Source organism: Globicephala melas, chromosome 8, assembly GCF_963455315.2.
Source record: "Globicephala melas chromosome 8, mGloMel1.2, whole genome shotgun sequence".
Classification (NCBI taxonomy): Eukaryota; Metazoa; Chordata; class Mammalia; order Artiodactyla; family Delphinidae; genus Globicephala; species Globicephala melas.
The window spans coordinates 15,842,836-15,855,429 of NC_083321.1; the positions used below are offsets into that span (position 1 = coordinate 15,842,836).

The window sequence follows — 12,594 nt, forward strand, 5'->3', positions numbered from 1 at the left end:
TGTTCTAAGCACTTTATATGTAATAGCTCATTTACTTCCTTCAAAAAACCTATAATAGTTACTGCTAATTACGCTTTAGATAAGGGTTCAAGCATTCATTTAAAAATATGTTAGGTACTGTGCTAGGAGCTAGGATTGGCAGTGAGCAAAACAAACACAGGCCCTGCTCCTAGACACAGGAAGAACAGTTAAAATACTACTGGGTTCCCATTGACTAAGTCTGGGACAATTTGAGCCTCCATATAATTAATGATAGCAACAATTATAGGGGTTGAATAAAGCAGGAATTTATGAGTCCATACTGGTATAAATAAATAAATGGGGGTGGTGGTGGAATTATTTGCTATGTTAGAATGCCAACTAGGGCTTCCCTGATGGTGCAGTGGGCACAGGTTCGATCCCTGGTCCTGGAAGATCCCACATTCCATGGAGCAGCTAAGCCCGTGTGCCACAACTACTGAGCCCACACACGGCAACTACTGAAGCCTGAGCACCTAGAACCCATGCTCTGCAATGAGAGAAGCCACTGCAGTGAGAAGCCTGTGCGTCACAAGAGTAACCCCCGCTCACTGCAACTAGAGAAAGTCCACGCGGAGCAATGAAGACCCAATGCAGCCAAAAAACAAAAAAAAGAATGCCAACTAATGAATGTAGAAGAAATGATGGAGTTTTAGAAAAAAACGAGTTGGCAAATATCATAGCAATAACTGACTCAGGCAGGAATTATCAATGGATGCTAAAACCACTGGGTGAGAGTTTGACGAGGAATGGAATATTTACGTACTCTCAAAATACTTGTTAATTACAGTGAGGAAAATCACGTCTTTATAACAAAAAAACCCTGATAGACAGCACCTTAACCAAGTGATGAAAGTTAACATCACCAGTGATGGGACAAACTCACATCATGTACCTCCTGATATGATGCACTGAGAAGGAAGCAACATTGCTCCTGTAGTATCTCTCCTAAATATTCATGACGTGAATTTAATCATGAAGAAACAGCAGAGAAACTCAAATTTAGGGACATTCTACAAAATAACTGCTTGGTACTCCTCAAAGATGTTAAGATCACAAAAGATAAAGGTTCCAGATAAGAAACCTGACAGCTAATTGCAACATGTGATCCTGGATAGGCTCTTGAACTAGAAAAAGAATTTTTTTGGCCATGAAGGACATTACTGGGACAACTGGAAAAATGTGAATTTCTATGGGTTACCTCATAGTATTATAGTTATATTAATTTCCTGATTTCAATAACTGCACTGTGGATATGAAAGACAATGTCCTTGTTTTTAGGAATACACATGAAGGGGTACTAAGGGGTAAAGGAGCTTCATATATGCAACTATCTCTCAGATGGTCCAGAAAATAATAATAATAATACTGATGTATGTGTGTAAAATATATATATATGGTTATATAGATAAATCAGTAGATAAAATGATAAAGCAAATAACGTAAAATGTGAATATTTGGGGAATCAGGGTTAAGGATATACAGAAGTTCTTTGTACTATTTTTGCACCCCTTTTTCCTAAACCTGAAATTATTTTCAAATTAAAAGTTATCAAAAAAATCAAGAAAAACTCCCCCTATGCTTGTTTCGGGGGGGGGGGGTGTGCGGAGGGAGAGGAGAGAGAGAGATCCAAGGCCAGATCTTAGAACTGCCAAACCGACCCAGGGAGCTGTGCCTCTGTGCAGACAGAGTTGTTTCCGGCTGGCAGGAAAGGGTGCCGACAGCGAGAAACATTATTTCTGGCCCTTCTCCAGGGCAGGAGGAAACAACAAGAGGAAACAGTGAAAGCTCTGTAAGGCTGAGGAGCTGGTCCCTGAGGACTGGTGCCGGGAAGCCGAGGCGTGGGCAGGAGGTGGGGTCCTGGCAGGATCTGTGGGCCAGCAGGGCTTGCTGGGGACAGGAGATTCACTGCCCCTGGGCTCTCTCCCATCACAGGGAGAGGGGAATGAGGGACTGGAAGGGACTGGGAAGTAGGGAGGGGGAAAAACTAATATTGGCCAGGCACCTCCTATCTGCCAATCACTGTTCTGGGTGGTTTACATATACTAACCTGACTAATCCTCACAGAAAGTTTAGAGATAACCTCTGTTACTATTCCCTCATCCCATAGAGATGAAGAAATAGAGGTTTAGAGAGGTAAGGAGAGAAATTCTGTTTGGTGCACTATAGTGGGATAGATCTGTTAACTGACTTTTATGCTGAAAGCAATTTTAAAAGCTGGTTAAAATAAGAATTTTTAAAAAATTAATCAGTGATCTCACAACTCGGAACACTCGGAAGCCAAAAAAATAGGTGAAGTCAGGAACCCAGAGAGCTGGGCAGGGAAGGAGGCTGCCTTTCACCTTGAGAGCATTTGCCAAGTCATATGAACCTTGGCTTTGGTTCTCATGGGCTGATTGATAGAGATGAGAAACAGAAGAGTGAACTCCCAGAACCCACCCAAGGTGGGACACTAACAGAAGACCCAGCCCTGCACAAAGCTGGATCTCCAGTGGCCTCTCCACTAGGTTAGGGAGAAACTAAAGGCAGAAGCCACCACTCACCATCCCCACTAAAACCTAGAAAGAAATCTTAGCACTGAGTTGAGGGGAAAAGCATTTTCCCTGAGATTTCATAATCCCACATGGGCTCTCAGTGGTTTTGAAGCCTGAATTCACATTAAACTGAAACATCACAAGCTGAAGTTTTAAAGTATCCACCCAGAGATTTTGGTGTGAATGGAGAAGCAGGAAGAAGCAAATTCCCTCTTATTTTCCTGGATGTTCAAAAGCAAAAAAGGTAAACAGAAAAAATAATGCAGACTCTATTATATTAACCAATCCCTCAAAAATACATAGAGACTAGCAAAAGCAAAGATTTCACACAAAAGCTATGAAGATGAAGTGAAACAGAAATTGCTTGGTGGAGGCTGTGGGAGAGCAGAATAGCAAGCCAGCCCAGGAGTGGCCAATTTCAAACAACTCCAGCAAAAAATACTTCACCTTTAGTTGAGGGTTCATTTTAAAGAAAAGTTTCTCAACTTCAGCACTATTGCCATTTTGGGTACATAATTCTTTGTTGTACAGGCTGATGCATTGTAAGATGTTTAGCAGCATCTCTGGGTTCTACCCACTAGATGCCAGCAGCATCACTGCCAGCTCCAAATTTTGGCAACCAAAAATGTCTCCAGACATTGCTAAATACCCCCTGAGGGGTAAAATTGTCCCTGGTTGAGAACCACTGGTCTAAAATAATAAACTTAGATCCCTTGTATTCAACACAAGCTACATACAGAGCTGAGAAGCACAGAGTAGAGACAGAGAAGCCTCATTGTGGGTGATGGAAGGTGGAGTTAGGCAACTAATGCACAGAGAAAATAGCACAGTAGCCCAGTGACAGCAAATCTCAGGAAAAGCCAGCAAAATTACACTGCCTGAAAGAAACTTCTACAATAGCTGGGGCATAGGAATCCAACTCATTCCAAGAGATGTAATTTTTAACACTGAGTTAGCACAGAAGCAATACAAAGATACTTCACAAAAGGATGGGAAAGGTCATTAAACCTACCAATAAAGAACACTGGCTAGAAAAAAAAAAAGTTACCATGGAATAGATGAAAAATATGACCAAACGTTGTTTCATGAATTAACAAATCTTAATAAAATAATTGCCTCTGTGAAGGAAGAACACAAAGCAGACATCTAACAACTCAGTGAAGAGATGGCAAGGCAACGGGAGGAGGTGAAACAAGAGCTGGAAGAACTGAGGGCAGAATTTCACAAATTCAGAAATTTCAGAAATGAGGAAGCAATCAGAAGGAGGTATAAATAAGAAGGAGGGTATAAATAAGGAAAGTGAATAGAAGGAGGCAAAAGGTACAAAGTGTTTTGTTTTTAATTAGAGAGAAAATGATAAATATAGAAAAAAAGACAAAAGAGAGCCAACATACACATAATTGGAGTCTCTGGACAAGAAAAACAAAACAATGAAACACAAAAAATACTTAAAAAATAGAATTAACGGAAACTTTCTTGAAATAAAAGATTTCAATTACGTAAAAGGTACTATGTGTGCCAGAGAAAGTTGACCTAGAACAGAAAACTCCAAGACTCCCTTAATAAAATTACTGGGCTTTAAAGATAACAAAAATATCCTTTGAGCAGACAGGCCCCACAAAACAAATCACATCACTCATTAAAGGATAAAATCAGGCTAGCCCCAGCAATTTTCAGTGCCAAAACAGTGGCACAATACTCATGGAATATTTAAGGAAAAAAGGGTAAGCCAAGGATTTTATATGCTGTCAAGATGTTCCTCAAGTATAAAAGCTCCAAACATTTTTTAGACATGCAAGAACTCAGGGAGTACTGTTCCCATGAACTCTTCTTGAGAAAACTACCAGAGGACAAACTGCAAACCACCAAGTGGTGACTAGGGAAGCCACAGCAAAAGGAGGACCAGGAGAAAGCACTGAATGCACTTAAATGTAGAGTGGAGGCAAAAAGAAATGTGGACATCTGAGTGTAAATTTGTATATGCTATGACAATGTAGAAATGACATATCTAGTAAAAAATGGGGTGGGGGGAGTGAAAGAAGATGAGAATAGAGTATGTTCTCTGATGGCCCTGTCTGTAAGAGCTAGGAGATAAGGAAGATCATCGCAAGTAGAGAAATTAAATAATAGCAATATGTTTAATATATTTAATATAGCATACTTAAGAATACAAAGATAAACATGTATAGAGATCATTTTGCATTGTGTTGAGGGAAGAGATGGGGAGGTGGGGAAATGTACTGATTTTTCTATTGCTCATTCTGGGACACTAACAGATACTGTCTAATCAAGTAGGGAACTAACTGTTCTATATAATGCTATAATTATGAAGGTAAACACTAGAAAAAAGGAAGAAGAAGCCTTCCTAAATAAGATTTTTAATTGCTCTGGCTAGAACTCCCAGTGCAATGTTGACTAGCAGGACAGAAGCGGGCATCCTTATCTTGTTCCTGATCTCAGGGAAAGCTTCCGGTCTTTCACCATCTGGTAAGAGGTGAGCTGTGGGCTTTTCATAAATGTCCTTTCCCACACTGAGGAAGTTTCCTTTTATTCCTAGTTGCTGAGTGTTTCTATCATGAAAAGATGTTGGATTTGTGGAACCACCTTTGCATTCCTGGGATAAATCTCATTTGGTCATGGTGTAAATCCTTTTAATAGGCTAAATTGGATTCAGTTTGCTAGCATTTTGTTGAGGATTTTTGTACCTATATTCATAAGAGATACTGGTCTGTAGTTTTTCCTGTGGTGTCTTTGTCTGGCTTTCGTATCAGGATAATACTGACCTCACTGAATAAGTTAAGTAGTGTTCCCTCCTATTCTAATTTTTGAAGACCTTGAGAAATATTGGTGTTAATTCCTCTTTAAATGTTTGATAGAATTCACCAGTGAAGCCAGATCCTGGCCTAAACATTTTCTTCGTTGGGAGGTTTTTGATTTACTGATTCAATCTCTTTACTTGTTATAGGTCTGTATTTAACTAATTTTTAAAATATATATATATATATTTAGATTAAATCTCAAAGTAAAATAAAAACCAACTCTTCACTGTATGCAAGAGACATACCTAATACAAAGAGGTTGAAACTAAAAGACAAACAGAGGCATTCTAGTCAAATAAATAATAATAATGATGGTTAGCAGAAGTCATTATTTCATTATCAAACAAAGTGCAATTCAGGCCAAAGCACTAAACAAAATGGAAAGGAATTGTGTTATCTATCAGGGCACCACTCAAATGCAGATATAACTATTATGAATGTCTGTGCAGCAGATAACCCAGCAGCTACATTCACCAGGACTAATTACTGCAGCGCAAGGAAAATCAGAGCACATGAGAAGTAGGAGACTGGAATTCATCTCTCATGGCGGGTCTCAGGGGCAGAAAAGCAAGGATAGTGTAGCACGTAAGGCAGCTCTGCTGAACACAAGAGACCTACAGAAGAAACAACTTTATTTTTCTCTCCTGTAACAGTCCAGGACGGTAGACAGCTCTGCTCACTCAATAGTTCAGGGACCCAAATCCCTTCCAAGTTGTGGTTCCACCATCCCCTAAGACTGCAGCAACATCTGCTTGGTAGAATCCAAGTTACCACCATATTCACGTTGCTCCTGGCAGAAGCGAGGAGAGATTGTGGAGCCCATAATCTCAGGCCTGGGTCTGTAAGTGGCAAATACTACCTGCACTCACATTTTATTGGAGGAAACTTGTCACTGTATAAACCTAAATTCAAAGAGTGAGGTGAGCTGGTAGTGGCCCAGCTTCACGCCTAGGAAAATGGATAGAAGAGACCTCAGGGGATCGCTACCAATCTGTGCCAAAGCCCGTTCCCCAGGGTGCTCACTCCCCCATGAGTAGGACACACTCAATCCTCTTCCATGGGGGACACACCAGAAAGTCCATCCAGTTACCGTACTGGTGATCTCTCAGGGATACACAGACCTCTCCACCAGGTTCAGATGTGGTTCCTTGTGGTCCGAAGGCCTGTAAGCTAAAAGACAATTCTTTTTCCACCTATCTGACCAAGAGAGAGTAATGAAACAGAGAAAGTGAGACCACAGTAAACACCCCCATTCAGAAGACAGAGCATGGACAAATACACAGTAATCCCAGGGCAGGAACTGTCAGGACCCCTGCCCTGGCAGTGGGTGTTCTGTCTGCTCTGGTTTTGCCCTCTGGAACATTCTTCCTTCTCTTCTGCCCTCTTCTGAAGTGGGTGTCAACACATCTGCCTTGGGGGCTGTTTTAGGGCCTAAACAACTATGGGTTTTTCTTTGGGAAAAACAATGCCCTGGAAGATGTATTAGAGACCAAAGTCTATCTGCTTCCAGTCACACCATAAGCCAGTAACCACACTTGATGCTCAGGTGATTCTCAAGTCTACTTCATTCCTTTGCTTCTTAGCTCTAGCCACACCTCTTTCCTCACATTAAAGGCAGCTATTTGGAGTTCTACTGAAATAAGAGGCTTACTGAGAAGCAAGGCCCTTATTCTGATCCTTACTGAGAAGCAATGCCCTTAGTCTGATCCTTGCCTTGGGGCTGGATGCCTTGAATGAATGTTTTGCTTAACAGATAATCTTTGAGAAAGGCTCTGAGCCATAACTGTCAGATCTCCTATTGCTTAGGTGACAGAAGCAGACGGCTTTTTCAACCCTGTGAGGCCCCGACATTTTAAGACATTATTCCCTTTCATCTTTGCTTGAAATCGGTCCAACGTGTGTGGATGTCATCTCTTTTCTTTGAAAATCTTGGTAAAAGTAACAAGGAGCAGCCAATATTCACTAACCATCTAGCTCTTCCCGACTTCTCCTTAAGTTACAACCTTGGAAGGTACAAAATCTGCCTTTCAGACCATCGCAGGAAACAATTTCACCTATTATTTGGCCAAGAGTCCCCAGATTTCCAGCATACAAAACTACAGTATCTGTGTTCCTGCCACCTGCTCCCTACCCACTAGGTTTCAGTTATGGCAGGACCCTACTCTTGGTGCCAATTTTGATATTTGTTAGGGTAACGGTTGTTGACGCTGTGTGTGTGTGTGTGTGTGTGTGTGTGTGTGTGTGTGTGTGTGAGAGAGAGAGAGAGAGAGAGAGAGAGAGAGAAAAGAAATGGTGACTTAAAGAACTAAATTTCTTTCTCATGTAGTAGAAGGAGGTAAGCACGCCAGACTGAGGTTCCTTCCCAATGTCTAGTCCACCATCTCTAGGGCTGTGTCTTCATCAGCATGGTAGAAGCTACGCCACCACCATATATAGGTTTCAGCTGGCAAGTGGAAGGTAGAAAATGTGGGAGAAGCATATATACAGTCATTAGACCTAGGTGTAGAAATGGCACACAAGTGTCTACCTACATTCTGCTGGACAGAACTTAGTCTCACGGACATACCTATCTATAAGAAGGTCTAGTAAATGTAGTCTAATCCTGTCCCCAGGTAGAACAGGAAAACAGATTACAGTGAATACCTATTAGTCTGTATCCCAGACACAGAACATACTAACATTATAATTTATTGGGAAAATCTGACATATGAAAATTGTAAACACACTGTGTTTTCATGTGACCATGGAGCTTTCATAAGGTCATAGAGAAAATCTCAACAACTTCCCAAAAAGAGAAGTAGTATGGAAAACATTATCTGGCCACACTGAAACTAAAGAAAAAGAAATTAATAACTAAATCTGAAAAAATACATATTCTTCTGCTTGGAAAAATTTTAAACTGGTATTTAAACAACTCAGGTCAAAAGGAAATGCAATCTAAAACTGCAGTATTACCATAAAAGAGTGAAAATGAAATATAGTTACAGAAGTAGTTGGAGGAAAGTTCATAGCCTTAAATATCTATATCAATTTTTTTTGAAAAGAGTGGTAAGAAGTAAAGTTAGCTTCCAATTCAGAAAGTTAGACGATAAACTGAAAACTAAGGAAAGGAAGAACTATAAGAGATAAAAGCAGACATTAATAAAAGTTATAAAATAGAAAATAGTATGTAACTAATATACAAACTCAAAAGCTGGTTCTTTGAAAAAAATCCAATAGCAAAAGGCAGAGGAATGAAAACTATACACAATCTAAAATGATAGGGGGAATTCCACAGAAACGGAAGAGATTAGGAGGCTCACGTGAGATTAATTGGTTCACGTTATGCGAATGAACTTGAAAATATGGATGAAATGGATAATTTCCTCAGTAAAAATAATGTGTCAAAATGGATCCAAAAGAAATAAAAACATTTAAACAGATCATTTCTATCAAGGAAATAGAGAAAAATGTCGAGGGTTATCATTTTCAGGTAGCACCAAAAAAAGAAAAATTCACAGCCCAACATCATTTGTGAAAAACAACTCAAAATACCTAAATAAAATATCTAACAGAATCTAGCTGCATATTAAAAGAGCAGTACACCATGCTGACATAGGAATATTCTCCTGGACTTCAAGTACAGTTTAGCGCATCTATTAGTATAATTTATTTTAGTAATTGATCTAGGGAGGAAAAAAAATCATGGTCATCTCCATAGATGCCAGAAAGACATTTAACATTCACCTCCACTCTTTATAAAAGCGTTCAATAAAATAGAGATCATTGGATGTTTGCTTTAAAGTATCCTTTCGGGTGTTTCTTCTAGGATTTGTTACACAGGACCAGAGCCATGTTGAGTCTAGGGTGGATTACCCCCGCTACTGAGGCAAGCCCCTTCTGAGTACTCTTCCCAACGCCCGGTGAATCATAAGGTTTTCCAGTCTGGCTGATGGGAACAGGTGTTATTCTCAGTCCTGTGTGAGCACCAGGTAGGGTTTCCTCTAATCCTTTCTGGTTGTTTCTTTCCGCAGCCTCGCACGCATTCACTGATCTGTTGAATCCTGGAGGGAGACCCTCTGCAGATGTCTGGAATTCGTTCTTTCTGCAGCTCTCTCCTCTCGGGCACACTGCCCTGCCAACTCTAGACGCCGTGGTCTGCCCAGGCTCTCAGCTTCCTCTTCTCAATTCAGGGAGTGTGCCAGGCTCCATCTGAACCCCCCTTCCTGAGCCACAGTCTTGAAAGTCTCTCAAGACAGAAATCCAGAGCAATGCAAGGCTCACATGATTTATTTCCTATCTCAAGGATCAGTGTCCTTCACTGCCTGATGCCCGGTGACTTGAAAATTGTTGTTTCATGTACGTATTGTCTGACTTTTGGGGCTATTCCAGGAAGGAAGGTAAATTCAGTGCTGTTGCTCCATCTTGGCTGACAGTCTTCCAAAGCTTTTGGTTCCGCTAAGAAGAGGAGTGGAGGCATGTATGTAATTTGCATATCATCTGCATAATATGAAATACACAGAAAGGCCCTACACCCCTGTCTCCAAGTCTTTGGTTCTCTCTTCCCAGGTGAGGAGAAACATACAGCAGATCCAGCTGAGAGAAACCAGGGCTCCCCTGTAGTACCTGCAACTGAGTCTTTGTCCCCTGGCCTCATCAAGGATGTGGGATCATTTTACCCACGCTACTGAGCCAAGTCTGTGCTGGTTTTCAATTACCTGAAGACTGTTTGCTTAGACAGTCCGTTAGCCAACTGGTGCCTCCGCTTCCCTATCTTTGCAAGAAGGCGGACTGAGCAGCATTTCATCCAACCCCATAAAGCATCCTTCCAAAGATACTCTATGCATATACAAACTTCTCCCTAACAGATGCACTGTTCTTCACCGTGCTTCTCTTACATTAAAATGGATCTTAAGGACTTTTCCATATCAGCACATAACTTCTTTATTTTTTGCTATTGCATACTATTCCATTCTTAACAGAGGTATTGTGTGGTAGCCAGGCTCCCAGATGGTTCCCGGTAATCCTTTTTTGCTGGGATTCACACCCTTGTGTAATCTTCTCCCACTGAATCAGGCTGATCACCCACTCTGGGGAAAGCCTGCCACCATGTCAGGAGGACACTCAAGCTGCCCTCTAGAAAAGACCACATGGAGAGGAGCTGAGGCTTCCAGCCAATGACAGTGCCAGTTTACCAGCCGTGTGAGTGTGCCACCTTGGACTCTCCAAGCCTAGTCAAGCCCTCGTATGGTTACAGCCCCAGCTAACGTCAGACAGCAGCCTCATAAGTGACTCCAAGTCAGAACCACCCAGCCAAGGTGCTCGCAAACACTGACCAGAGAACTCATGAGAGATATTAAATAATTATTGTTGTTTTACACCACCAAGTTTCGGGGTAATTAGTTCTATGGTAATACAGATTTTGGTAACTGGAACAAAAACCTAAACAATTTGGAGTAGCTTTGGGGCCAGGTAGTAGACAGAAGCTGGAAGGATCTTAAGGACATTGTTAGTAAAAACTTAAAGACTGTTAGGAGAAGCTATATTTCAGAATAGCTATGGACCAGTGCCTTCTGTGTACCTTCTATTTTCCTTCTTTTTGAAGAGAAGGGTCTATATAAGCTATCCTATGCTTGTTCTACCACTGTATGTTGGATGTGTGAGGGACAGATAATTTGTCCCTATAGTCTACAGGTCTTCAGATCAAGAGGAACCATAGGTAGGGAGCTGTACCTGAGGAACTGTACCTGATGAGCCTCATTGAACTTGGATATAATTTAGATGAGAAGATTTCTGGATTTTGAGATGATGCTGTAAGAGGATAAAAGAGAACTACCAGGTGAAGGCTCTTTGTTTGCCAGCACCATCCTTCGTGCTGGGAGGCTGATGTGATGCTGGTACTGTGGCAGCCGTCTTGTAACCATGAGGGGAAAAGACATTGTCAAAGATGGCAGAGAACATGGTCAGAATCTGGGTCCTTTATTTTTCCCCCTAAGCCTTACTCATCTTTAGTGCCCAGTCCCTGACACCTGGCTTTATTTAATTTATTTTCCTGGAAATGGAGAGAGCGGCATAGCCCCTGGTGGCTTTCTGATCCTCAGACCCAGCTTTCACTAAGCTGGGTCTGGTTGTATTTCCTATCCATAAGATTCTTTTTGAATCTGGGTCTTTGATGGCATCACTGAGCCACTCAACCCTCCTTCAGCTGTCTTTTCTTTGAGCAGTAACTATTGCCTTTGTGGTCTGAGCCATGGCCACTCTGTGCTACACTTTTGAAGCCAAATACAACCTAGGTGACTCAGGGCCAGAGTCAAGATTTAAACCCCCGCCTCCACCCCAACTCAAGTTGAGAGCTTCCTCCCCATCCTGAATTGTTTTATGAATATATCCGTGTGTGTGTGTGCATGTGTGTGTCCCCATCAGGCTTCTTTAGGGCCAAGGACCATGCCCCCCACTGGGCTCAGTCCCACACTTGGGCTACTCATTGATGGTCCAAAACAGATTCAGCGTACCCAGAAGCTTTCTACGGGATTACATTCTACAGCAGACCAAAGAACAGCTAACCAATAAACCTCAGAGCACATATAACAGCCAGTAAAATGGGGTTTATGAGGCATGGATCTGGGAGTAATAGGCTCACGTGGGCTGGCCTTTCCTGGAATATCTTACACATCTAGGACAACGGGGGCAGGGGTAGCTTTGTCAGACTCCTCCACACAAGATCAGAGGGAAGGTCAGAGGTTTCCTAAAGGCCAACCAACTGGTCCAGAGCAGCTCCTGGCGAGGGCAGTATCAGGGCCGTGGGGCAACGGCGCATTGGCTGGGGTCCCAGCTTGCGGCGGGTTGGCTCTCAGGCTGTTATTTTGGGTTTGGCATGAATTATTCAGCACAGAACAGCCCAGCCTAGAGTTTCTGGGACTCTCCCCAAGGTTGGGAGAGAGGAGTGGGGTGGAGGTGCTGTCGTCTCAGAGAAGACTCTACCTTGTCCCTCTGTGCCCCCGTCTCCCCATCTGTACAGGCTGGCGTTGCAGGTCTGGTCCCTGAGCACACTGCCTGCCCACACGTCCCCCAGGGCCAGGATTCTAAGGTTCTAGGTGCTCCAAGGTGCTTGGGGTCTTCTATAAGCTTCAGCAATTAAAGCTGGGAGGGCTCTCAGGGAAAGAGGGGAAGGGACTTGCTCAAGGCCACAGGACAAGGAGCAGAGCTGGGGCGAGTGTCTCGCGAGTCCAGGTCCTGAGCCGCTT

General features: G+C 42.3%; 1 protein-coding gene across 9 annotated transcripts in view; it reads right to left on the reverse strand.

Annotated features, from left to right (window-relative positions):
- The window catches only part of LOC115857517 (alpha-ketoglutarate-dependent dioxygenase alkB homolog 3), a 181,723-nt gene that overhangs the window by 106,363 nt on the left and 62,766 nt on the right, over window positions 1-12,594 (reverse strand). The gene's annotated exons all lie outside the window — the stretch shown is intronic.